The sequence below is a fragment of the Enhydra lutris genome, unplaced genomic scaffold (genome assembly GCF_002288905.1).
Source record: "Enhydra lutris kenyoni isolate GAN:26980312 unplaced genomic scaffold, ASM228890v2 scaffoldscaffold2, whole genome shotgun sequence".
Classification (NCBI taxonomy): Eukaryota; Metazoa; Chordata; class Mammalia; order Carnivora; family Mustelidae; genus Enhydra; species Enhydra lutris.
Genome location: NW_019154086.1, coordinates 55,458,218 through 55,483,901, shown reverse-complemented (window position 1 = coordinate 55,483,901; position 25,684 = coordinate 55,458,218). Strand labels below are relative to the sequence as shown.

The window sequence follows — 25,684 nt, the reverse complement described above, 5'->3', positions numbered from 1 at the left end:
CTCCAATTGAACAAGGTATGCAGGGGAACTTTATGTCGTTCTTTTTTGCTAAACAGTGAGAACAAAAGAACTTTCTGGAATATAAACCGGAGGAGGTGGCAGCAGTGGTGGTTGGAAGGCAGCATGGGCCTCCTGACTAGAGTTCCGCCATCTTGCTCTATAGTATTAACAGCCATGACCTGCCATCAGAGATGGCAGAGAGCCCTCCTTAAAGAGGACACCAAAATGGACATCCCTGAATTCTCTCCTTAGACTTAATGTTGCTTCAGCAGATCTCATACTACGTCATGACCCAAAGGACTTGCCAGAACTTGAAAGGTTCCAGAAGACTCATATAGCTTAAAGATAGCCTGGAATTTTATTCCCCCTTTCTGTCTGTCCCCATGGGTTTCTGAGAAGCCAAGCCAGTTCTGTAGCTGCCTAGACGTGGCTGGAACTGTCCGGGGAGAGAAGATGCTTCTTGCTTCTTCATCTGAGAGCTAACTTTAATTTACAAATCCCTTGGAAGGATAGAACGTATTCCCCAAGGGAACTCCAGGCCTGTCAAGGTGTTTTTGATTATATCTGATTTGACTAGGTTCTATCCCCAAAATGTCATCAGAAGCCACCATCTTGTATAAACCAAAGACAACAACAGTTTGAGACCTGATGTCTCAAGAGCTGATGGGCATATGCTTCTGGGGAGGTTGAAAACTTCCTGCTGTATGCCAAGGGACACAACACCCTATGAGTCTCTGTGCAAAAGACTGAGTAGGAATCACAGCAAGTCAGCATTAGAAGTAATTTCAAATGGGGAAACTGAGGCCCAGAGATGTCAGGTGACTCACTGAAACTACACAGGCCTCATTTCTTTACCAAGAGAGACAAAAGAAGCAGGTGATAGAAATTCCCAGCATAGCCCAGACAGACCCTTCTGCGGCCTGATAGAAACTGGTTCAGGGTACTGACTCAGCCAAGAAAAAACATTTCCTAAGTTTAAATATAGCTTCAGGAGGAGGGTCTCTAGGGGAACCCCAAATTTTCCTGAACTCCTCCCTCTGCATGAGGTTCAAAGCTGTTCCTATCATGGGTTTTTGATGTAGTTCCAGCTTCTCTCAGAGTGAACAGGTAAACATCTGTTTACCTGTATACATACTACATGCAGTGAAATTCTGGAGAATTCTTTCCTCAGCTAGCATAGTTTTGACTGTTTCAGCAAGATTATTTTTTGCCTTGGATCTTGACCACAGTGGAGGGGGGCACATTCTTGGGTAGGGAGGGGAAAGTTTTTCTCTGTATATCAGTTTAAAAACAGAAACAAAGAAAACCAAGAATCACTTATGAAGTAAACACTTAACAAAGCCAGACTTGAACGAATTTCCATTCACTCTCATCAAGTTTCAAAACCTAAACACATCAGAGAACATTTCAACAGGGGCAAAAGATGAATAGAAAGAAAACAAATGATTTCATGAGTTTGGAGCTCATGTGTGGCTTAGTTTATTGAACAAAGCAGTGGATGAGAGGCAATGGGGTCATTAGATGAACTCTTTGATGACTAGTTTTTAGAACAGCTAAGTATATAATAATTTTTTGACCATACAATTATTACAGTGACATGCCATTTATTTCTTTTTTATTTTTATTATTTTTAAAGATTTTATTTATTTATTTGACAGAGAGAAAGATCACAAGTAGGCAGAGAAGTCGGCAGAGAGAGAGGAAGGGAAGCAGGCTCTCCACCGAGCAAGGAGCGCGATGCAGGGCTCGATCCCAGGACCCTGGGATTATGACCTGAGCCGAAGGCAGAAGCTTTAACCCACTGAGCCACCCAGGTGCCCCAACATTTCTTTTTTACCATCTCACATGCATCTTTCTGCCGTTGGGTTTATGGTGTTCACCACACATCTCACAGCAGATAGCATTTATCAAGTACTGTTCCAGCTGCCCACCGTCCTGGGTCCTGAGAGATAGTCACAGAGGGAGGCATTAATAAAATCCTTTTCCTAGAGAGATTTGACAGGCAAATTAACCTATCTGCATGTATTTAAAAACATGAAATATCATGAAGTAATGTCATGAATATGAAATAAAATTTAGAAATGTGGTTATTATAATTCATTTTATACTTTGATTACATATGTAAGGATAGGCTATCTTGGATATGGATGATAGGCAATGTGACACTGATATGTTGCTCAGTGTCGAAACTGAAGTTCATTACACTCTCCTGTCTTGTTTTGTGTATGTTTGAAAATCTCATGATCTGAAATTCGAAACAAAGAACTGAGGTCCAACTTGGTTCCTAACCAGCTGCTTGAGGGTGGCCTTTCATCTAAGGGAGAAAATTCTCTCCTCTATTTTCACGATCTATTTGTCTCTGCTGCCTTTTCGTGTGGTTTCCAAATAAAATCTTTCTTCAGTCAGTAACTTTGAATTTCTTACTTTAAATCTTTATCAATGAAAATACAATATGAATATTGTAAAACTTAAACACGTATTTTATTTCTCATCCTCAGATACTCTAAGCTATTACAGCCAGCTATGGGCACACTTTCAAACCCAGTGCCGATGAACCAGACCCAGGACCCATGCCTTTCTACTCACTTGAGTGCTCATTTCACAGCAATCTTCCAGAGTAAATGACTAAGGACACATGGTCCATTTAATGAGCATCTATTCTTGGGCCACATCATCTTAGCCCATTATAGGATCACTTAGAACTTCTGCTGGTTTGGAACAATTCTGCAAGAAGCATTTGTGGGCACAGTCAGTGCCTTTGTTAAGAAATATGCTGAGGTCAGAGTACAAGTAAAAGCCAGTGCTAGGAAAACTGGTACTTTCCTGGAGGAACTGACCTACTACCTCCTCTCTGATTCTTATTAACTAAATGACTGATTTTCCCTTCTTGCCTTGACTATCAAGAAGGCCAGGTCCAATTAAGCAGTTACTTTCCAGTTATAAAAATGATAGGGGCGCCTGGGTGGCTCAGTGGGTTAAGCCTCTGCCTTCGGCTCAGGTCATGATCTCAGGGTCCTGGAATTGAGTCCCGAATCAGGCTCTCTGCTCAGCGGGGAGCCTGCTTCTCCCCTGCCCCGCCCTGCCTGCCTCTCTGCCTACTTGTGATCTCTGTCTGTCAAATAAATAAATAAAATCTTTTAAAAAATGATAAATAATACATGGTTATCCTAGAAAAGTTGTAAAGTATGCAAGGACTGAAAACAAGGGAAAGAGAGGCATCAAAAATTAACCCATTATCCCATCATCCAGAAAAACCACTGTTAAGATTTTTTGTAAGACCCAACTATGACACCCAGTTAATGGAACTGAATTTACCATTATGGTTGGTATGAATGCCAACCATTTATTTGGTTCTGATTGTCTCAATTTATGACTTTTTAAGTGTATGTATTTTTTTATTATGTTCAGTTAGTCACTGTATAGTACATAATTAGTATTTGATATAGTGTTAAATATATGTATTTTGAAACAGTTTCAAATCAGTGTGGAGAAGAGGAAGGGCAAATAAAAATTAATCCTTAAAATAATATGGTGATAATATGAGGCAACTATTGCCAAATTTGGGTCCCCTGACCTAATACCTACCTGACTGTGGGATTATAAGGATTGTATCAAATGAGTCACTGGTCACACATTGAAAATGCCAAAGTACAATACAGTAATGATAATAAAAACAGCTAACACTCATTGAGTACTTCGCTATTTTGCCAGGGACAACAACCCTATGAAAAGCTACCATTTCAGCATTTCAGCCTTCGGTGTTTCTAAACAGTTCATTTCATTCTTTTGTGGGGTAGTGAGGTCCACAGCTGAATCCCTAAAACCTCAGAATGTGTTTTTTTTTTAAAGATCTTATTTATTTATTTGACAGAGATCACAAGGAGGCAGAGAAAGAGGCAGAGAGAGGGGGGAGGCAGGCTCCCTGCTGAGCAGAGAGCCTGATGCGGGGCTCGATCCCAGGACCTTGCAGTCATGACCTGAGCCGAAGGCAGAGTCTTAACCCTCTGAGCCACCCAGGCACCCCGAATGTGATCTTATCTGGAAAATAGGTCTATGCAGATGTCATGTAAAATAACGACCTTGACATAAGATCATCCTGGATTATCATAGGATGCCCTAAATCCAATGAAAGGTGTCTTTCTAAGACATACATAGAAGAGGGAAAAAGCAGAGTGACCATGGAAATAGAGACTGGAGTGTTGTGACATCAAATCAAGGAATGCTGGAGCCATCAAAAACTAGACAAGGGAAAGAACTGATTGCCCGTAGAGCCTTCAGAAGGGGTGAGTCATGTGACAACCTTGATTTTGGACTTCAAGCTTCCAAAACTGGGAAAGAAGTTTCTGCTGTTTAAAGCCACCAAATTTGTGGTGATTTGTTATGGTCAGAGAGGTTAGTAACCAGGAAAGGTATAGTAACAAGGAAAATAATACATTGATCCAGAAAATAGAACCAGAACAAGTTCCGGGAAAGTAACAAAATTGAAATAATTATTGGCATTGTTCAAGAGTGCAAGGGGTTGAGTTATGAAATCATGGGCCTCTGGCAAGTGGAATCGTGGCTTAGTGATTGAAGAGTTGGAAGGAAAGGGTTTAGTGACTGGAATTGGGTGTCTTTTAAAACTCCGTTGTGTTTTTATTTCCTCAGATTTACATATTTCTGATGACAGTTTTCTGGAATCATTTCTCAGAAATCCCCATATTTTACTTACATCATTGTCCATTATCCCTGTTTGGGTTAAAAATAATAGAGTTAGATCCAAACAGGAAGATTTGTTTCCAGGGCCGGAAGAAGACAATGTTGACAATGCCTGGCAAATAGATTTGGGAATACTGGCAGAGCTTTCTATCTCTGCAGCCATATCCCTGAAGTGGATTCATCTGATGTTTTCCACATCTGTAGAGGAACAAACTTTGCCACAGGCTCCACCAAAGTCAACATGGTGAATGATGCTAGCTGGGCAGATTGGATCTCACCAGCTCAGTGTGTGTCTCTCCTAGCATATCCTACTTTTTATTTCCAGAATGCTCTTGAATTTTTCATTTCTTTGGTCAAGTCTACTGTCTCCTGTGCTTCTGTTTGGAAGATTGCTTGTGGGGCTATGATTAGGTAGCCAAATCAAGATAATTCTACATAAACAAAATATTTCTCCCACAATTCCAAGACTTGCAAAAGTGGTGAAGTGTTATTTACGTAACCCTAGCCCTGCTCAATGGGGAGCCTGCTTCTCCCTCTCCCTCTGGCCCCCTGCTCATGTTCTCTCTCTCTCTCCTTTACCTGTTGTTCTCAATAGAAGGCAATTTTTACTACCAACCCCAACCCCAGGAGACACTTGGAAATGTCTGGGGACATGTATGGCTGTCACAGCTGGATGCTAAGAAGATGCTATTGGGACCTAGCAGGTAGAAGCTAGAGATGCATCTAAACATTCTACAATGCACAAGACAGCCCTCTGCAGCAAAGCATTTTCCAGTCCCAACTTTCAGTTGTGCCACAGTTGAGAAATTCCACTTAATATGACCAGGATCCTTAATATTAATTCTTCCATGGCTTACGGATTCCATCATGTCCTTGAAAAAGACCCCATTAAAGTCTTACACCCAGTTCCTCAGAATAGGAACTGATTTTGAGATGAAGTCATTGCAGATATCATTAGTTAAGCTGTAGTCATGCTAGAACAGGCTGGACCTCTAATCCAATGACTGGTGTCTTTATAAAAAGGATGCCATGTGGAGAGACAGAGACACAGGAAAAACACCACATGAACATGGAGAGATGCAACTACAAGTCAGGGAATACCAGAGGTGGCCAGGAAATCACCGGAAGCTAGGAAGAGGCAAAGAAGGGTTCTTTCCTGCAGGTGTCAGAGAGAGCATGGCTCTGCTGACACCTCAATTTGGGACTTCTAGCCTTTAGAACTGTGATACAATAAGCAGCCCAATTTGTGAGACTCTGTAATGGCAATTTCTAGGAAGCTAATACTTATGGTTTCAGTGAACTTTAGTCCATTTATGTGTGTCTTGCTGCATTGCCAAGCTGAAATAATGGTGATTGCTAATGCAATAGAAGATACAATCTTGCACAGTTGTATTTATTCCAAACAGGAGGCAAAGAGTTCAAAATCTGGTGTATGTTACAGTATTTGTCTATCCAAGTCAAGTGATAAAATGTTGCAAGCAAATATGATGAAAATTTGGGTAAGAATGAAACTGGAAAGAAGGCAAATTAAGTGATTCACCGAATTGACATACAAGAAGGTTCTCCAGTGACAGAGCAGAGCCCTTGAAAAGAGCCTTACCCTATACACCTGAGCTGACTCTTTTTGGGGTGTGCTTTGTATTGGTTCACATCTTACAAGTTTTATAATTCCTTGACCACTGGCAAAGAACCCCAAATCGATAGCATTGGTGTCAAATCTCTGACCAACAACTCCAAGTGCATAATCTCAGCTACTGTGCTGCTTCTGAAATAAAGGTTTTGTTCCACTTTGTTAATTAAGTAACTTTGTAAACCTGAGACTACACACACACACACACACACACACACACACACACACACAGGAACACAGAGATAAGGAAAAAATAGATACGATGCTTTTTTCATATAAATTTATGTTTATGCAAATATAGAAAGTTTAAAAATAATTTTACTGCTTTGTATATTCTTTATATTAAAGACATTTAAGAGAAACTAACATAGTAAACAAATTATTTTAACAGAAGTATTTGTCAGGCTTAGTCATTTTTACCCCTTTACATGCAGTTCGGTACTTAGTGTTACCTGATTTCCTAAATTTATGAGTTTAGGGGTTTTTTAAATTCTTCTTAAAAATTATTATTGAGGTATACTTGATATACCATGTTGCATTGGTTTCAAGTGTACAACATGTTGGTTTGACAAGTCTGAGCATTACTCAATGCTCACCACGATCATAAGTATAGTCACTATCTGCCACTATTACATTATTACAGTATTACTGACTATATTCCCTATGCTGAACTTTTCCATCTCTGTGACTTATTTATTTTAGAACTGGAACTTTGTACCTCTTCATTTCCTTTCTCTTTCTTCCATCCCCCCACACATCTCCCCTCTGGCAACCACCAGTTCATTCTCTGTAATTAAGACTGTTTGCCTTTTATTGTTCATTTGTTTGTTTGTTTGTTTGTTTGTTTATAGCCCCAGGGAGGGTAGGGGAAGAGCAGAGGAAGAGGGAGAATTTTAAGCGGGCTCCACACCCAGTGCACAGCCTGATGCAGGGCTTCATCCTACAACTCTGAAATCATGACCTGAGCTGAAATCAAGGGTCAGATGCTTAACTGATTGAGCCATCCTCCATTTATTTTTGCCCCCCCCCTTTGTTTTGTTTCTTAAATTGCACAGATAAGTGAAATCATATGCTATTTGTCTTCTTCTGTCAGAATTGTTCCACTTAGCATAATACCCTCTAGGTCCATCCACAGTGTTGCAAAGGGCAAGACCTCATTCTTTTTTGTGACTGAGTAATATTCCATTGTATATAAATACCACATCTGCATCACCCATTCACATATTGATGGACAGCTGGGTTGCTTCTGTATCTTGGCTATTAAAAATAATGGTACAATTAACATAGGGGTGCATATATCTTTTCAAATTAGTGTTTTTGCTTTCTTTGGGTAAATACCCAGTAGTGGAACTATTGGGTCATACAGTATTTTCATTTTTCAGTTTTTGAGGAACTTCCGGCCCATAGTGGTTGCACAAGTTTACATTCCCACCAACAATGCACAAGTTTTTCCTTTTCTCCACATCCTCTCCAATACTTGTTGTTTCTTGTCTTTTTGATGCTAGTCATTGTGGCTGGTGCAAAGTGGTATCTCTCTGCGGTTTTGATTTTCATTTCCCTGATGATGAGTGATGTTGAGAATCTTTTCCTATGTCTATTGGTTCAACTGTATGTCTTCTTTGGAAAAATGTCTGTTCAGGTCCTCTGCCCATTTTTGAATCTTACTATTTTTTTGTGTGTGTTGAGTTTTATAAGTTTTTAAAATATATGTTTTGGATATTAACCCCTTAGTAGATATATCATTTGCAAATATATTTTCTCATTCTCTAGGCTACCTTTTTGTTTTGTTGTTGGTTTCCTTTGCTGTGCAAAAGCTTTTTATTTTGGTGTAGTCCCAATAGTTTATTTGTGTTTTTATTTCTCTTACCTCAGGGGACATATCCATAAATATGTTGCTAAGGCTGATGTCCAAGAGATTACTGCTTATATTTTGTTTTAAGGATTTTATGGTTTCAGGTCTCTTATTTAGGTGTTTAATCCATTTTGAGTTTATTTCTGTGTTTGGTATGAGAAAGTGATTCAGTTTTATTATTTTGCATGTCGCTGTCTAGTTTTCCCAACACTTTGTTGAAGAGACTGTCTTTTTCCTGTTGTACATTCTTGTCTCCTTTGTCAGAGATTAATTGACCATACAAGCATGGGCTTTTTATTCTGTTTCATTGGTCTATGTGTATTTTTGTGCCAGTACAATACCGTTTTGATTATTCTCACTTTGTTGTATATCTTGAGCTCTGGGACTGTGATACTTCCAGCTTTATTCCTCTTTCTCAAGATTGCTTTGGTGAGTTTTGTTTTAAGATGCTGAAATGCTAAAGAGAATTATATATAAATGTATATGTTTTATTTTTAGCTTTATTAAAGTTGTTTATATGTTTAGGAAGGTATGTTTATATGGTTTGTATATCTGCTTTCTTAAGTGCTTGAGATTCTTGAGGAAATCCATTATATGAGTGTTTATGGGAATGCAAGTAACCAGGTCTATAGATGTGTTTAAATACATAAGAACATTAGAATTATCATATTTATATATACATTTGTTGAATTATATACATTTAAATATAAAATACTTTTACATGTAGTATCTAAAGGATTATGCAAATTTTGTTTGCCAAATGTAAAAACTAACCTAACAATAAATACAAGCTTCATTTAATTTCAAACTAAAAATTCTAAATTTACTAGATATTTGTTATTATATTTAAAAGCTTAGAGAAAGTATGTTTTTCAAATTATAACTGTAGGCTATTGAATGTCAGCGATAACACAGACTACTGTAAGTATTGTTTTCAGTACACAGAAGCCTCTATGAGATTTAAAAAAAGAAAAAGCCCAACTGATGTCAGCCTGGGATGGTTTCTGATGGAAGATTTCATCAGAAATCTCTCTGATGAAAGTGACTCTGTGCCTGGAAATGAGGAATCTGAAAAAGTTAGCCAGGACAGAGAACGCCTAAGCAAGAGAGAGGAATGACAGTGTGAGGGAACACAGAATTTCAGTCTTATTGGAAATAAAGGATGAACCAGGAACCCCTAGGGAGTTAGATGCCAAAACTCCTTATTTGGAAAACTATCCAAGAAGCAGCTAAACACAGCTCTCCAAAAAGCCCCCCACTTCTAAAGCATTGTACACACACTTGATACGGCAAAAATGAATCTAACTGTCTTCTTCCAGAACTCTTCTCCATGAAGAGACCTTGGTGGGCAGCATAAATTGGAAATAAGGCTTCGGATTGTGCCTCCTTCAATAGAACCTGGTGCCAGCTCTGTGGCTCAGGAAACAGAGCTCCATTGTATCTTCCACTCCTCTCTCTTTTTAACCTAATACGCTTTCCTGACAGGCTATGGTACCAGTCAAACCTCACCCCCTGGTAGCCACAGGGTTTCCATCTGCCTTGAGGTCAACACACAGGCATCAATGGGAGGAAGCTGAAAGCAGATCAGGAGGAAACATGTGAGAGGAATAAAATGTGAATAAGACTTCTGTCCTGTGGCTGGCCCTCCCAGGCTACCAGGACTGCTCCTCCTGCCTGACCACTCCTACAGAGCCTTTCCCCAGGTTCGCTAGGGTTCAACCACAGGCAGCTTTGGCTGCTTCCATGCATCTGCATTCTCAACTCCAGGCCTTCATTGGCATTTGCTGTTTCCCCTACTGGAATATGACCCTTTCCTGTTTTATCCATTCCTAGACTTCCAGCGTCGAGAACAACGTCTTCACAGAGCAGCATCTCAGAGAACATGTGTGGGTACCTGAGTGGAGAAAAGGAAATAAGAGGATATTCTTTCTTTCTTTTTTTTTTTTTTTTTTTTAGATTTTATTTATTTATTTGACAGAGAGAGATCACAAGTAGGCAGAGAGGCAGGCAGAGAAAGAGGGGGAAGCAGGCTCCCTGCTAAGGGAGCCCGATGCGGGGTTTGATCCCAGGACCCCAAGACCATGACCTGAGCTGAAGTCAGAGGCTTAAACCACTGAGCCACCCAGGCGCCCTGAGGATATTCTTTCAATGGCCTCTTCAGCACTTTCTAGTTTTGTTCACCCAAGAGGTAGATAGGGCCCTTTTGGGCAGCACCAGATTTGTTCTCTGCTCTCCAAACAGAAGAGGCCCAGCCAGCACCCGTCAGACAGCTTTCTGGAAAATTCATGAAGCAAAGTCCTTTAAAGGGACAGATGGACTGTGTGTACTCAGTCTTTTTTTTTCCCCCTTCTTCTCATATGGGTTGTTCTAAGTCCTGCTCAACCCCACAGAATAAAAGACTAGAATAAAATGTAATCAAATCCAAGTCCATCTCCTGATGTGCAGCAAATCCATCACTGAGACATCAGGTTTGCGAGAAGGAAACAGCTTATTTAAAGAGGCAGCCAAAACAAGGAAAAGAGACAGGGGGACAAGCCATAAATCTGCCTCCCTGAACGGGGAGAGAACAAATTTAAATGATCCTTAGGGCTTGAGATTACATACATGTTGATGAAAAGGACAGGGAAACTTATGAATATTCATGAGGAAAGTGGAATCTGCACATTGAATGAGCACATGTAACACGCATCCCATGTTAACTTTGGGGTAGAGACTTAATATCATCAGAATGTGGCAAAATTCAGCCCTTGAAATCAAGAGGTTATTTTAGGACAAGTAGAAGGGGCTATGCTCTGAGAGCCAGTAAAACTGGATGGGGTCTTAGGGTCTTAGGCTCATTATCTCAGAAATGGCCTTGTTCATAGGCTGAAACCATATCAGTTGACCTTGAGTCCAGGCTTCTGCAGAGCCAGCTAGTGGATTTGCTAGTAGGGTCTAAAAAGACACAATAGATGATTAGGGAGAAACAGTTCTCTGAAAAACAAGCTTTAAACTTTCTGCTAGTTTCAATCTTATTAACCCTATAGGACATGTTTTCAAAAAGAGGGCCAGCTTGACATGGGACACTTTTGGGTTGACATGGTTCTTCCATTTACTAGTTCTGTGACCTCAAGTAACTCACTGATCTTTCCTGTACATATACATAAAGTGAGTTAAGATAATACTTGACTCATAAGGCTACAGTGAAAAACAAAGAAGATAATGTTGCAAACATTTAGTAAAGTTCCTTGAGAAGTGTGAACTGTATTGTTAACCTGTCTATATTATATATATTGCAATATAGTAAACTTTTTTTTTTTTTAAGATTTTGTTTATTTATTTGACAGACAGAGATCACAAGTAGGCAGAAAGGCAGGGGGAAGCAGGCTTCCTGCTGAGCAGAGAGCCCGATGTGGGGTTCGATCCCAGGACCCTGGGATCATGACCTGAGCTGAAGGCAGAGGTTTTAACTCACTGAACCACCCAGGAACCCTGGCAATATAGTAATATATTGTGATTTTTTTACTATGTTGTTATTAGTTATAAAATGAAGAAAAGTGTCACTTGGTGGGTTTCAAACTAGTTTAGATGACTGAGGATTTCTTAGAGACACTTCAGATTCTATAAATGTTTAATTCTGTTTTTAATAGACTTTTTCCTTTGTAGTTGTGTGTGTGATTTGGAACACTGAAAAGAAATAAAATAAATAAAGTAGACTTTAGTTTGAGGTTCACAGGAAAATTGAGGTCTGAGGTTCCCCTATAGCCCTTGCCTTCCTTCCCTATACAGCCTCTTTCACTCTCAACCTATGTAGAGTGGTACATTGCACCCACATTGATACATCATTGTCACCCAAAATTCATACTATACATTAGGGTTCACTCAGTGTTATACATTCTCTGGGTTTCAACAAATGTATAATGACATGTATCTATCCTTATAATACATATAGAATAGATTTACACCCTAAAAATCCTGTGTACTCCCTTCATCCCTTCTTGCCCACCCCCCACAAACTCTGGCAATCACTGGTCCTTTACTTTTTTCATAATTTTGTTTTTTTTCCAAAATATCACATAGTGGGAATCATACCATATGTTGCCTTTTACTACTTCTTTTACTTAGTGACATGCATTTAAGTTTCTTCTATGTTTTTTTCCATGGCTTGATAGCTCTTTAAAAAAAAAAAAAAAAAAGCAAAAACACTGCACGACAGTCCATTGTCTAGATGGACTACAGTTTGTTTTTCCATTCACCAAGGACGTCATGACCTCCGAATTCTGGCAATTGTAAACAAAGCTCCTGTGATCGTCCCCATGCAAGTTTTTTTTTTTAAGAATTTATTTATTTGACAGAGAGACTCAGTGAGAGAAGGAATACAAGCGGGGAGTGTGGGAGAGGGAGAAGCAGGCTTCCCCGCTGAGCAGGGACCCTGATGCAGGGCTGGATCCCAGAATCCTGGGATCATGACCTGAGCCAAAGACAGATGCTTAATGACTGAGCCATGCGGTCCCCCGCCCCATGCAAGTTTTTATGTGGACATAAGTTTTCAACTCCTTTGGGTAAATACTAAGAAGTGGAATCGCTAGATCATATAGTTAAGAGTATGTTTAGTTTTGTAAGAAATTGCCAAAATGTCTTCCAAAGTGGCTGTATCATTTTATATTCTCACCAGAAATGAATGAGAGTTCCTGTTGCCCCATATCTTAACAGCATTTGGGGTCTCGGCCATTCTAATAAGTGTGTAGTAGTAGCTCATTATTGTTTATACAGGTGCTTATTTGTCACTGGTATATCTTCTTCAGTGAGGTGTCTGTTCAAGTCTTCAGTCTTTTGAAAATTAGGTTATTAATATCCTTATTCTTGAGATTTAAGAGTTCTTTGTATATTTTACTTTATATATATATATATATATATATATATATATATATATATATTTACTTATTTGACAGGCAGAGATCACAAGTAGGCAGAGAGGCAGGCAGAGAGAAAGAGGGGGAAGCAGGCTCCCCGCTGAGCAGAGAGCCTGATGCGGGGCTCAATCCCAGGACCCTGGGATCATGACCTGAGCAGAAGGCAGAGGCTTTAACCCACTGAGTCACCCAGGTGTCCCATTCATTGTGTATTTTAGATAAGTCCTTTATCATATATGTATTTTGTAAATATTTTCTCCAAGTCTGTGGCTTGTCCTTTCATTCTCTTGACTGTATCCTATGAAGAGGAGAAGCTTTTAACTCTAATGAAGACCAGCTTATCAACTATTTCTTTAGTGGATTGTGCCTTCGGTGTTGTATCTGAAGAGACATCATGAGCTGCTTCTCTTAAGCGGCTCCTGGTCCTGCTGTGTGCTCATTCAGTGTGGACCTGGCACCTCTTTTGTGGAGTGGCAGCTGAGGAGTCTCTGGGGCTCACCAGGGCCAATAAAAAGTCCAAGGAAGGAGTCAGGACTGAGGACAACGACCATATTAATTTGAAGGTGATGGAGCAGGATGATTCTGAAGTACCATTTGAGATGAAAAGGCAGGCTCACAACACTTAGTAAACTAATGAAAGCGTACTGTGAATGACAGCTTGTCAATGAGGCTGATTCCAATTTGATGAGCAGACAATCAATGAAACAGACACTCCTGCACAGTTGGAGATGGAAGATGAAGATAAAATTGATGTGATGTGTTCCAGCAGCAGACAGGAGGTGTTTACTAAAAATGGAACGTGGTACTTCAAAACTCTGTTCCTCCAGACCAAAGAGGACATTGTCAATTTGAAAACTGCAATTTGCTTCCACCACATCCTGAATGCTACAGTAGTTTTTCTCGATTCTTTCATTTTCCCATTCCTCATTCCTTTATTGCATATAATGTAATGGTGTATGTGCAGAAGCATACTGCATTTTTTTTTTTTTTTAGCTAAATGACCAGTGGTATGTTTTAATTGACATCAAACGGACAAGAAATGGGGAAAAAATACTGGTTCTGTGAAAACACCCCCTTTCTCTATTTGTGATATTCAGCTCCTGTCTTTATATCTCATAAGTTATATTGCTCTCACTGTTTCACAAAAAAAGAACAACATAAAGTTCCTTGCACACCTTGTTCAATTGGAGAATTTTAATGTTTTTCATTTATCATTGTAAAACCAAGGATAATTTTATAACTTTTTTTGTATATAGTTGTTACTTGTCAGGCAATCTCTCTTTAAATAGGTATAAATTACTGTAAAAGAAATGAATCCTAGATGGTTTTTGCTTCAAGGGAAGTGACTTGTTTAAATAAACTTGTCAAAAATGAAAAAAAAAGTCATCACCGTACTCAAGGTCACCTGTATTTTTCTCCTATGTTATCTTCTTGGACTTTTACAGTTTTGCACTTCACACATTTAGGTCTATGATCCATTTTGAGTTCATTTTTATGGAGGGTGTAAGGTTTGTTTCTAGATTCATTTTGTTACGTGTGGACATAATAAAAGTTCTTCCACCATCAGTTGTCTAAAAGACTATCTTTGCTCCATTGTTTTGTCTTTGCTCCTTTGTCAGAAATCAGTTGACTATATTTTGGGGATCAATTTCTGGGCTCTCTATTCTGTTTCATTGATCTTGTTGTCTTCTTTTTCACTAATACCACGCTATATTGATTACTATAACTTTATAGCAAGTGTGAAGAGGATAGTGTTGATCTTCTGACTTTGTTCTTCTCCTTCAACACTGTGTTGGCTATTCTCAGTCTTTTGCCAATTAATATAAACTTTGGAATCAATTCACTGATACCCGCAAAATAATTTGGTGAAATTTTGATTGGAATATATTGAATCTATAGATTGAGTCAAGAATAACTACCATCTGGACAATAATGAGTCTTCTTTTCCATGGCCATAGGGTATTTCCCCATTTAGTTCTTTGATCTCTTTTATAAAACTTTTGTAGTTTTTCTCATATAAATCTTACACATATTTTGTTACATTTATACCTAAGTACTTTATTTTGTGGCGGGTAATGACATAAATGTTATTGTGTTCTGAATTTCAAATTTCACTTGTTCATTGCTGGTATATACAAAAGTGATTGACTTTGGTACATTAATCTTGAACCCTGTAATCTTGCTATAATCATTTCTTTTTTCAGGTTTTTTTTTTGGTCAATTCTATCAGATTTTCTACAAGATATGTGTTATCTGTGAACAAAGATAGTTTTGTTTCTTCTCTTTCAATCTGTATACATTTTGTCTCCTTTACTTGTCTTATTACTTAGTACAATGTTGAAAAGGGGTGGTGAGGGGTACATTCTTGCTTTGTTCTTGATCTTAGCAGGAAAGTTCTAGTTTTTCACCATTAAGTATCATGTTAGGTAAATTCTATTTTCATTTATTTATTTGACACAGAGAGAGAGAGAGAGAGAGAGAGAGAGAGAACAGCAGGGGGAGCGGCAGAGGGAGAGAGAGGGAGAAGCAGACTCCTCAGTGACCAGGGAGACCCAGGCAGGGTTCTATCCCAGAACCCTAGTATTATGCCCTGAGCCAAAGGCAGATGTTTAACTGACTGAGCCACTGAGGCACCCCAGTAAATTCTATTTTCTTTTAAGATTTTATTTATTTATTTTACAGAGAGAGAGAGAGAGAGCACAAACAGAGGAAATGGCAGGCAGAGGGAGAGAAAGAAGCAGGCTCCCCTTGAGCACAGAGCCCGATAGTGGAACTCGGTCCCATGACCCGAGCTGAAGGCAGAGGCTTAACCCTCTGAGCCACCCAGGCGCCCCGTAAATTCTATTTTTAAAAGTATTTTTAAGCTGTTATAAAATTTTTTTAAAGATTTTTTTTATTATTATTTTGTTATTTGACAGACAGAGATCACAAGTAGGCAGAGAGGCAGGCAGAGAGAGAGGGAGGGGGAAGAAGGCTCCCCACTGAGCAGAGAGCCCAATGTGGGGCTCGATCCCAGGACCCTGGGATCATGACCTGAGCCGAAGGCAGAGGCTTTAACCCATTGAGCCACCCAGGCGCCTCCAAACTGTTATAAATTTGAGTAGAAAATAACACTCACAGTATTATTAACTCACTCAAAGTGAGTCTTTGTGTGTGTGTGTGTGTGTGTGTGTGTGTTTATTAAGAAAGGATTTATAAGGAATATAGGGTAATATAATAAACATGCAATGTAAACCCACAAAGTTTAAGAAATAGATCATTGTCAACTACTGACATTGTTTAAACTCAAAGGAGGGCAATCTTAGTATTTATTTGTTTTTCTAAATTATTAGAATTTTGTTTTCTTCTTGATTGCCTTTGGAAATAATAAATAATATGTGGGAACCACAAGCCTGTTTATTGTGCCATCAACCATTATATTTACTGCCAAACAAGGACACCTGTCCCAATGTCTTTGATTCATTTACTCATTTATTCAGTAAACATTTCTTCTATTATATGATAGGTGCTTGTGTTTTACTTGGCATCCTATGATGGTGTTCTTAATTTAAGATGAGATGATTCCCATAGCGTATTCCTTGTGCCATATTGTCAGTCTTAGGGCTCTTTCCATCTCACCTATGGGCAAGGCTTTTGCACCTTTGTTCCTCCCCAAGGGAAATGGATCCTCCTTGTCCTTGCCTATACCTACATATTTGTTACAATTACTAACCATCTTCCCTGGATTTTCAGGGGCAGTTCTGTGTTCAAATTTTTAGTTTATGAAATATGCTAATTACAGTTATGTGTAAATGACTTCCTTATACTTGTCTTTGTTGAGAACACAGCCTGTATATTTGTCACATGAGGGAAGGTACTTTATAAATATTTGTTGAATAAATTGATATGTTTCTATTGGAGACAGAATTTATTAAAAGGAAAAAATACATCATACTCACTTTTCAGCTGGATTAGAGTACTTTTAAGGAGAAAATAAGATCCTTAGCACCTCAAGCTTGTACTTCTTCCCATCTCTGCCTCAAGAGTCTATGTTACAACCTTTCATATTACTGTGTTTGTGCTCATGTGTACACTTTTCTGACTAAGGTGAACTGTCCCTCCACTGAGTGGAAGGATCTTTCCCATCCTTCAAAATCCTCAAGGAAATTTCCCCAGGATCCATCTCTACTCTTCCATTGACCAGTCACTAGGCATGTAAAGACCTAGGGATAAAAAGAGAAAAACTCAGATCATTTTTTTCTAAGCTTTTGAACTCCTGTTTTCTCCTTTTTGTTTTGTTTTGTTTTGTTTTAGATAAGGGGATAAGAGTAAGTGGACTCTTTATTTTTTCAATAAGACAAGTATATATATTAAATATAATGAACCATATCATTTATGCAAGCAAACCATGTGTTATATAATAGACTTTCATGCCCCAAACAATGTAATTTTAGGTTTGCCCAAGTTTCAAAAAGAAAAGCACTCTCTATATTAGTCCTTTAAAAAATCATTTCTAGGGCACCTGGGTGGCTCTGTCATTAAACGCCTGCCTTCGGCTCAGGTCATGATCTCAGGGTCCTGGGATCCAGCCCCACATCAGGCTCCTTGCTCCACGGGAAGCCTGCTTGTCCCTCTCCCACTCTCCCTGCTTGTGTTCCTTCTCTCACTGTCTCTCTCTCCATGTCAAAATATAAACAAAATCTTTAAAAAAAATCATTTCTAACCTCACTCTCTTAACTTCGGATGCACATTTGAAAATTAATCATGTAATGCCTCATTACATGATCTATATCATGTTATTTAATGTCTGTAGAGTTGTTTAATAGTTCTTTAATTAAACAACATGATAAGGGTACCAAGAACAAAGTAGGTTCCGCATAAATCCTGGAAGAAGAATTACTTTTGGATCAATTGAAGTTTTGAGGCTCTGGAATTGAGATTCCTAAAAAGAAAGAGGGAGGGAGGAAAAGAATGGAAATAAAATTTGTTTATGCCTCTAGAGTGGGAGCTGCATTCTCAGATGCCTGGAAAATTCAGGGGAGGTAAATTCAAATAAATGATTTAATAAGAATAAGGAGGTGTAGGCTCAGTGTCAAACTTGAACTCAAGTACAAGTAGTAAGAAATAGAATGGCTAGGAAGACAGGAAACTGCTCTTATGGCACTGAAATATTAATTCATGGTTCGTGAAAATCAATATTTTTAAGTGTAAGTCTTGCTAGTATTCTTATATGTCCCCAAATGCCCTTTGAGACCAGGATAAATTTCCATTTCTCAAGGCCTTGAAGCTCTTGAGACTGCCTTTCTCTTCATCTCACTTGGAACTGAGATTTTTAAGTGAAGAATAAAGAGATTAGAACAAAGTTCATGCTCCTTGACTCCAAAAAAAAAAAAAAAAAAAGATCATCTATCTAGGGTACTTTAATAAAACGCCTCATGCTCTGTCCTTGTAAGCTTGTGTAGACTAGCCCTTGCCTTCTTCTCATCTTGGACTTGGCATTTTGGCCTTAGAACTGGTTTTCTACCATGACTCATTCCTTTGCCCTTTAGAAAAAATTCTGTATTTGGACTACTTGACTCCCATCTTCACTTTCCCCAAGATTCTGGACTCCAGCTTCCCCTTTGCTCTATAATTCATTTCTCTGTGAAGCTTCATGTTATTATCAAGTTCAGTGCAAACTTCCAGAACCCCAGCCAAGAGCAAAGCTCTCAGGTCCCTACTTGCTAAGGAAAGGAATTTGGACATTAATAATGTTGTAAGAAAATCAAGAGAAAATGTTACCCAAGCAGAGGAAGAGCTCCCATATGTGTGGCTATATGAACAGAAAGCCTTCTCTCCTTTGGCAGAGATGGCAGTCAGCAAGACTGGATTTTGCCAACAGTTAGGCTCTCCAGATAGTAGCAAGGTTCTTGCATCCACCGTGCAAACAGTTCGACTGTGTTTGAACTTCTCAGTGAATAAAGTCATTGCAGCTCTTTAAATCGTTAGGGTAGGGAAACAGCTGTCAAACATAACTGAAAAATCATGCACGCTCTTTGTTGTCCTTCTCTAGACTGTCTGCCCCGAGGAAGAAAAAGCTACAGATGTTTCCTCAGTAAAGCACTCTGAAAAGAGCAGAATAATGCAGCTATTCTGGACTTGAACCCAGAAGACTCAGGGTCACATTCTGACACAAACAATGCTGTGCTACCCCCCACAAGTCTGTTTCCTCTCTAAACCTGGACTTTTCTATTTTTTAAAAAGAGATGATGTAAAAATATTCATCTCATACTGCCAAGATAAATTCAAGAGGTAAGTATGTAAAAGAACTTTCAAATACTAAAGTACCCTTTAATGGGTACTTTATTTGAGGTTGCATTATGACTTGCTAGTGTTTTAGCATTTATGGCATTCATACTATTTGTGATTTCAATGATACAGGTTAAAAATAATATTTGGATTTTTAATCCAAGAAAGTGTATTAAAAGAGACCTCCTAGCAGTAGTATAATAGCATGATGAATTTTGGAGTCAGATTCAGTGCAAATCCAAGATCTGCAACAGACTATATGATCATAGTTTATAACTTTTCGGCCACATGTACTCATCTGTGAATAATTCTTTGCATTGTTATCCAGGGCTGAATGAGAAAGCATAGCAGAGCATAATGTTTGTTGTCTTTCTTTTCCTTCTTTGTACTTTTTAAAATTATTAACATATAATGTATTATTTTCTTCAAGGGTACATGTCTGTGAATAATCAGTCTTACACTATTCACAGCACTCACCATAGCACATAACCTCCCCCAATGTCCATTACCCAGCCACCGCATCCCTTCCACCCCCCTACCCTGCAGAAACCCTCAGTTTGTTTCCTGAGATTAGGAGTCTTTTATGGTTTGTCTCCCTCTCTGGTTTTGTCTTGTTTCATTTTTTCCTTTCTTCTCCTATGATTCTCTGCCTTGTTTCTCAAATTCCACATATCATTGAGATCATATAATTGTCTTTCTCTGACTTATTTCATTTAACATAATACCTTCTAGTTCCATCCATGTCATTGTAAATGGCAAGATTTCAATTTTTGATGGCTGCAAAATATTCCATTGTATATATATCCCACATCTTCTTTATCCATTCATCTGTTGGTGGACATCTGGCTCTTTCCACAGTTTGGCTATTGTGGAGATTGCTGCTATAAACAGTTGGGTGCACATGCCCCTTCAGATCACTACGTTTTTATCTTTGGGGTAAATACCCAGTAGTGCAATTGCTGGGTCATAGGGTAGCTCATTTTTCAAATTTGAGGAACTGCCATACTGTTTTCCAGAGTGACTGAACCAGTTTGCATTCCCACCAAGAGTATAGGAGGTTTTCCCTTTCTCTGCATCCTCACCAACATCTGTCATTACCTGACTTGTTAATTTAAGCCATTCTGACTGGTGTGAGGAGGTGGTATCTCACTGTGGTTTTCATTTGTGTTTCCCTGATGCCAAGTGATGTTGAGCATTTTTCTATATGTCGGTTGGCCATTTGGATGTCTTCTTTACCAAAATGTCTGTTCAGGTCTTCTGCCCATTTCTTGATTGGATTATTTGTTCTTTGGGTGTTGAGTTTGATTAGTTCTTTATAAATTTTGGATACTAGTTCTTTATCTGATATGTCATTTGCAAATATCTTCTCCCATTCTGTCAGTTGTCTTTGGTTTCATTGACTGTTTTCCTTGTTGTGCAAAAGTTTTTTATCTTGATGAAGTCCCAATAGTCATTTTTTGCCTTTGTTTCCCTTACCTTTGGTGACATGTCTAGTAAGAAATTGCTGTGGCTGAGGTGAAGGAGATTGCTGCCTGTGTTCTCCTCAAGGATTTTGATGGATTCCTGTCCCACATTTAGGTTTTTCATCCATTTTGAGTTTATTTTTGTGTATAGTGTAAGGAAATTGTCCAGTCTCATTTTTCTGCATAAGGCTGTCCAATTTTCCCAACACCAAGAGATTGTCTTTTTTACATTGGACATCCTTTCCTGCTTTGTTGAAGATTAGTTGACACAAAAATGAGGTTAAATAAATTGAAGGGATAGACTATGACTGTAAAAATGAAAATTAAAAAAGGTTTTAAAAAAGGAATTGATAAGAAGTTGGTTGAAAAAGGAAAGAAGAAAAATTAAAGAAAAAAAGAGAGAATATGATCAGGCAGGTGAATAGAACAGAGACATACACTAGATCTTGGGTGTATTTTGGTCTGTTAGAAGAAACTGCATCCCAAAATTTTAAAGAAATAAAAACATGTACATACAAAAAATAAAGTTAAATCAATGAAGTGATAGAATATGACTGAGAAAATGAAAATTAAAAAAAAAGATTTTAAAAAGGGAATTGATAAGGTAAGGGGTTGGTTGAAAAGGAAAGAAGAAAAGATTTAAAAAAGAGAGAAAATAAAATTAAAAAATTAAAGTTGACAGACTAAAGAATCATGGGAAAAAATCGTAAATTCTATGTGCTGCATTCCCCTATCTCTGGAGTTCCGTGGTTCTCATTGATCAGTAAACTTGGTCTTGGCTGGATATTCTTGCTGATCTTCTGGGGGAAGGGTCTGTTGAATTGTTTCTCAAATGTCTTTGCCCCAGGCAGAAGTGCTCCACCTTGCTTGCAGCCAAACTAAGTAATCTGCTCCAGTTTGCTCTGTAGTTTTTGTTCCCTGAAGGCTTTCAGGCAGCTTTAGAGGATGAGAATGAAAATGGCAGCCTCCCAATCTCTGGTCTCAGAGCTGGGGCCCCACTCCTCAGTGCAGCCTCACAGAAAAGCAGTCAATCACTTCTGCCTCCCCCACTCTCCAGCCGCACTCCATGATCACCTGGCCTGTAACTGAGCATTTCTATCTCTGGCACACAGTCCTGTTTGGGGTCTCCAGACCCAGCAGATTCCTGCAGTGCACTCCTGCACTGCTTCTCCTGGTGGAGGAAGGGGAGTCTCCCCTGCTCTGTCGCTTGTCTTTCCCTGCTCAAAGAGTAGTGGCCCTACTGGCCACAGATGACAGTTTATGGCAACCCCTAGCTGAGAGCCCACTCCTCCACTCACTCTTTGCAGCTGGCTTCTCTGCTCTAATACCTGGGAACTCTGCCACACTCAGGTACCCCCAGTCTTCCTGTGACCCTGAGGATTCTGAGACCACACTGTGCCAGTGAGGGCTCCACCCCCCACATAGCCACCAGAGGGACATCCTTCAGTGGAGCAGACTTCTAAAAATTCTGATTTTGTGTTCCACTGCTCTATCACTTGCCAGTAGCTGACTGACAAAGGCTGCCTCCTCCTGCGGTCTTTCTTCCATATATCACCTCAGATTCACTTCCCTCTGCACCTCCTACTTTGCAGAAAGTGGTCACTTTTCTCTTCATAGAGTTGCAGGTATTCTTTTCTTTGATCTCCAGTTGAGTTTGCAGGTGTTTGATAGATATTTAGCTCAATTCCTGAGACCAGAAAAAATTTAGGTCTCCTACTCCTCTGCTATCTTGGACTCTCTTTTCTTTCTACTTCTTGACAAGCCTTCTAGTCTCTCAAGTTTATTAAAACCTGAAAAAAGGAAAGTTACCTTAGTGGATCCAAGCAAGAGATACTGGCATGGGAATATCCGGGAGCCAGGGAGAGAATAAATCTTTCATGGATGGCAGACAGTACCAGATTCAGCTTCTGCCTTGTGGTTGTAGTTGGGTATCATTTGTACTCTCACAAACCTTTAATACTTACTTTAAACAAGTTTTGGGTGCTGCTAGATTGACTTGGTAGCATGCAGTTGTCATTATGAAGAGGGATGCAGGGCTACATAGGAAAATTATGTGTCCTTGACTGTCACTGTTATTTTAAAGGTTTATTATCCCTGAGCTGACACTTAAAAAGTTGTACGTCCTGAACACATGCTCTACAATTTCAAGAATTTATTATCAGATCAACTGGTTGTCTTATTTGTGTTTATTTATACCTTATCTGTGAGTCTGTGGTATGAATAGTTAAGCTTCCATCAATGATAAAGTAAGCTGAGAAATTCAAGTAATGACATATTTGCCCAACAAATACAAATGTGTACTACAGTATTTTAAACACAATGTCATGGGAGAATGCCTGGGAAGGCAGAACCTAGCATGTTTCTAATTCACACAAGTGTGTTGAAAGAACAAATTCCTTGAAACCCAGGCCAATCTTGCCATATAAAAGTCACTGTGTATAACTCCCAGGGAAGGGTGAGTTGTTTTGTTTTGTTTTGTTTTGTTTTGTTTTCTTCTAATGCCTACCTTGAGAAACTACTGCAGGACAAACCTGTTGGCAAGAAACAATGAGTGCAACTTTCTGGCTCTGTGGGAGCAGTAGGTAGGGTGTCACACTTCTGCCTCAAGATGATCTTGGCATAGCGCGGCCACATGGAAATGAATGGAAACAAACTGCTTAAAGAACAGCAGTGATAGCAACAGCCCAGTGTTCCTCAGAGTCATAGATCTTTCATCTAAAGATTTCTCAGAGGAATATCAGTACCAGTAGGAAAAGAGAACCAATCCAAGTATCTCCTATACAAGGCCATCATTGCATTGTAGCTGGGGCAGCATGAGTGAGGGAATACTTTCTTTGGAAATGACCTTCACTTTAAGCTATAAAGCATGACCCAACAGAGGGAGTTTATGGAAGCAGGTTTGACACACTCCAGCTTAAAAGTGAAGTGCTTCTTTATGTGAATATGATGAGTATGTGTAAATGCCTCTGGGCATTTGGGATTACCATAAAGAAGATGACTACAAAAGAGAAGAGAAGCTTATTATCATGAAGGGCAGATCTACATGATGGCTTACTCTGGTTTTGATTTGAATAATAAAATATGACCTTACTTACCATACCATGTGTGATTAAGAATATAGTGAAATGAATCTCAAACTAAAAGTTCAGATGTAAAGATACCTCATTTCTTTTATTTAAGAAAAATCAACTTATCCTGCTTTCTCCCTAGCTTCCAAATAAAATATTATTTTATTTCACACAGAAAAAAAGTCTGCTTTGGAGAGAATATTGAACTTAGATCTTCTTGAACTCTAAGAAAATATTATTATAATTCTGCAAAGAAATAAAACACCATACATATGCTAAATTGTAGTTATTTTTGTCATTCTACCTATTAACTTTAATAATAATATTGAAGGACATATCCAAGATGAGCAACTGACTTTTTAAAAAATAATCATACTACTTGAGCAACTCAAAATTTATTTTTATTTTATTAGCAGCGTAACATGGTAAGAAAATTGCCAAAACCTACAAGAAAAACAAATACTGTGAAGGATACAATGACAACAAAATAAAAAAGTAGGGAAATTGATGTCATCAATTCAGCAGTTAAGAGTCGTCTCAAGTATGTTTTAGTACCTCTTAAAAAAGAAAAAAACCAGAGCTTGCCATATTTTGGAGATAAAGAACACACATCCATGAGACTCTGTTCCTAACAGTTTAATAGTAACATTCTTGATTGAGGCCATTATTAAAGCAATGCAATTGTATCAGAGTCACTCAAGTTATTGAGCAGAAATAATGAATCACAAAGGATGGAGATTTATAAGTTAAATATCATATCTGTATGAAGAAAGATGAAAGATTCCTGATAGGAATAATCAGTGACATAAGAACCAATACTTCAGAAAGTAATTTTAAAAATTAACTCAGAGAGTTATTTCTAACCACTATTTTTTTAAAATTTTTACATTTTTCTTATTAACATATAATGTATTATTAGTCCCAAGGGTACAGATCTGTGTCTAACTACTATTTTGAGAGAAGCAGCAAGCACAAATTTCTTGGGGGAAAAATCATATTGAAGCAATTCCATTTTTTTTATATCATGGTGCACCATGAATACTTCAGCAAGTAATATAGACTTGCCACTTCAGGCTTTTCCCCATTTTGAACTGCTGAAGCCCAGTGACTTGTATATAGCGGTTTTCTAATTATTATTCATAGGATGAATGAACAAATGAATGAATGAATAAATACAAACAAATTTAGTACCAAACTACAGTTTTTTTGGTTTTATTATGAAAAATAATAGGAAAGTCCAATGTGTACAAACAAGTATTATATATATAATATTTAACATATAGCATTATATATGTAATATTTAAATGAAGTTTGTTAATTACTGTTACTGCTATGTATCTCATTATACTTGCATTTGTTACTATAGAAGGTAATAAATGGGATTTGTTACTCTAGAAGGTAATAAATGGGATTAAAATAGAGTTTCTTTAGAGAAAGAGAATTTTAAAATAGTGGAGAGGGCAGCTCTTCCAGGCATAGATAAGAATCAGTAACTGAGCAGTTCTGACAGGCCAGGAATGAAGAAAGAGAAGTTGAGGACACAGAAACTGCTGTGTTATGTATGATATTTTTTGTGATAGGAAAAAAAATTGGGGCAAAAACGGGAGGTAAATTCTAAGAACAATCTCTTCTAAAGGGCCAATCAATCAAATCTTAGCGTAAGAGTAAGAGGATGATCTAGGAAAGATGTTGGTGTTCAGAGCCGATGGCCAAGAAAGAATTCTTGAGATGTCTTTGGTGCAAAAAGATGGTTTTATAAAGCCCAGGGACAGGAACTGTGGGCAGAAAGAGCTATACTGGGATCATGAAGAGTG

The 25,684-nt window shown here is 38.5% G+C and overlaps 1 pseudogene; it reads left to right on the top strand.

Moving 5' to 3' along the window:
- Positions 1–4,219: 4,219 nt before the first annotated feature.
- Positions 4,220–13,862, top strand: LOC111146356 (annotated as a pseudogene).
- The last annotated feature ends 11,822 nt before the right edge of the window (positions 13,863–25,684 follow it).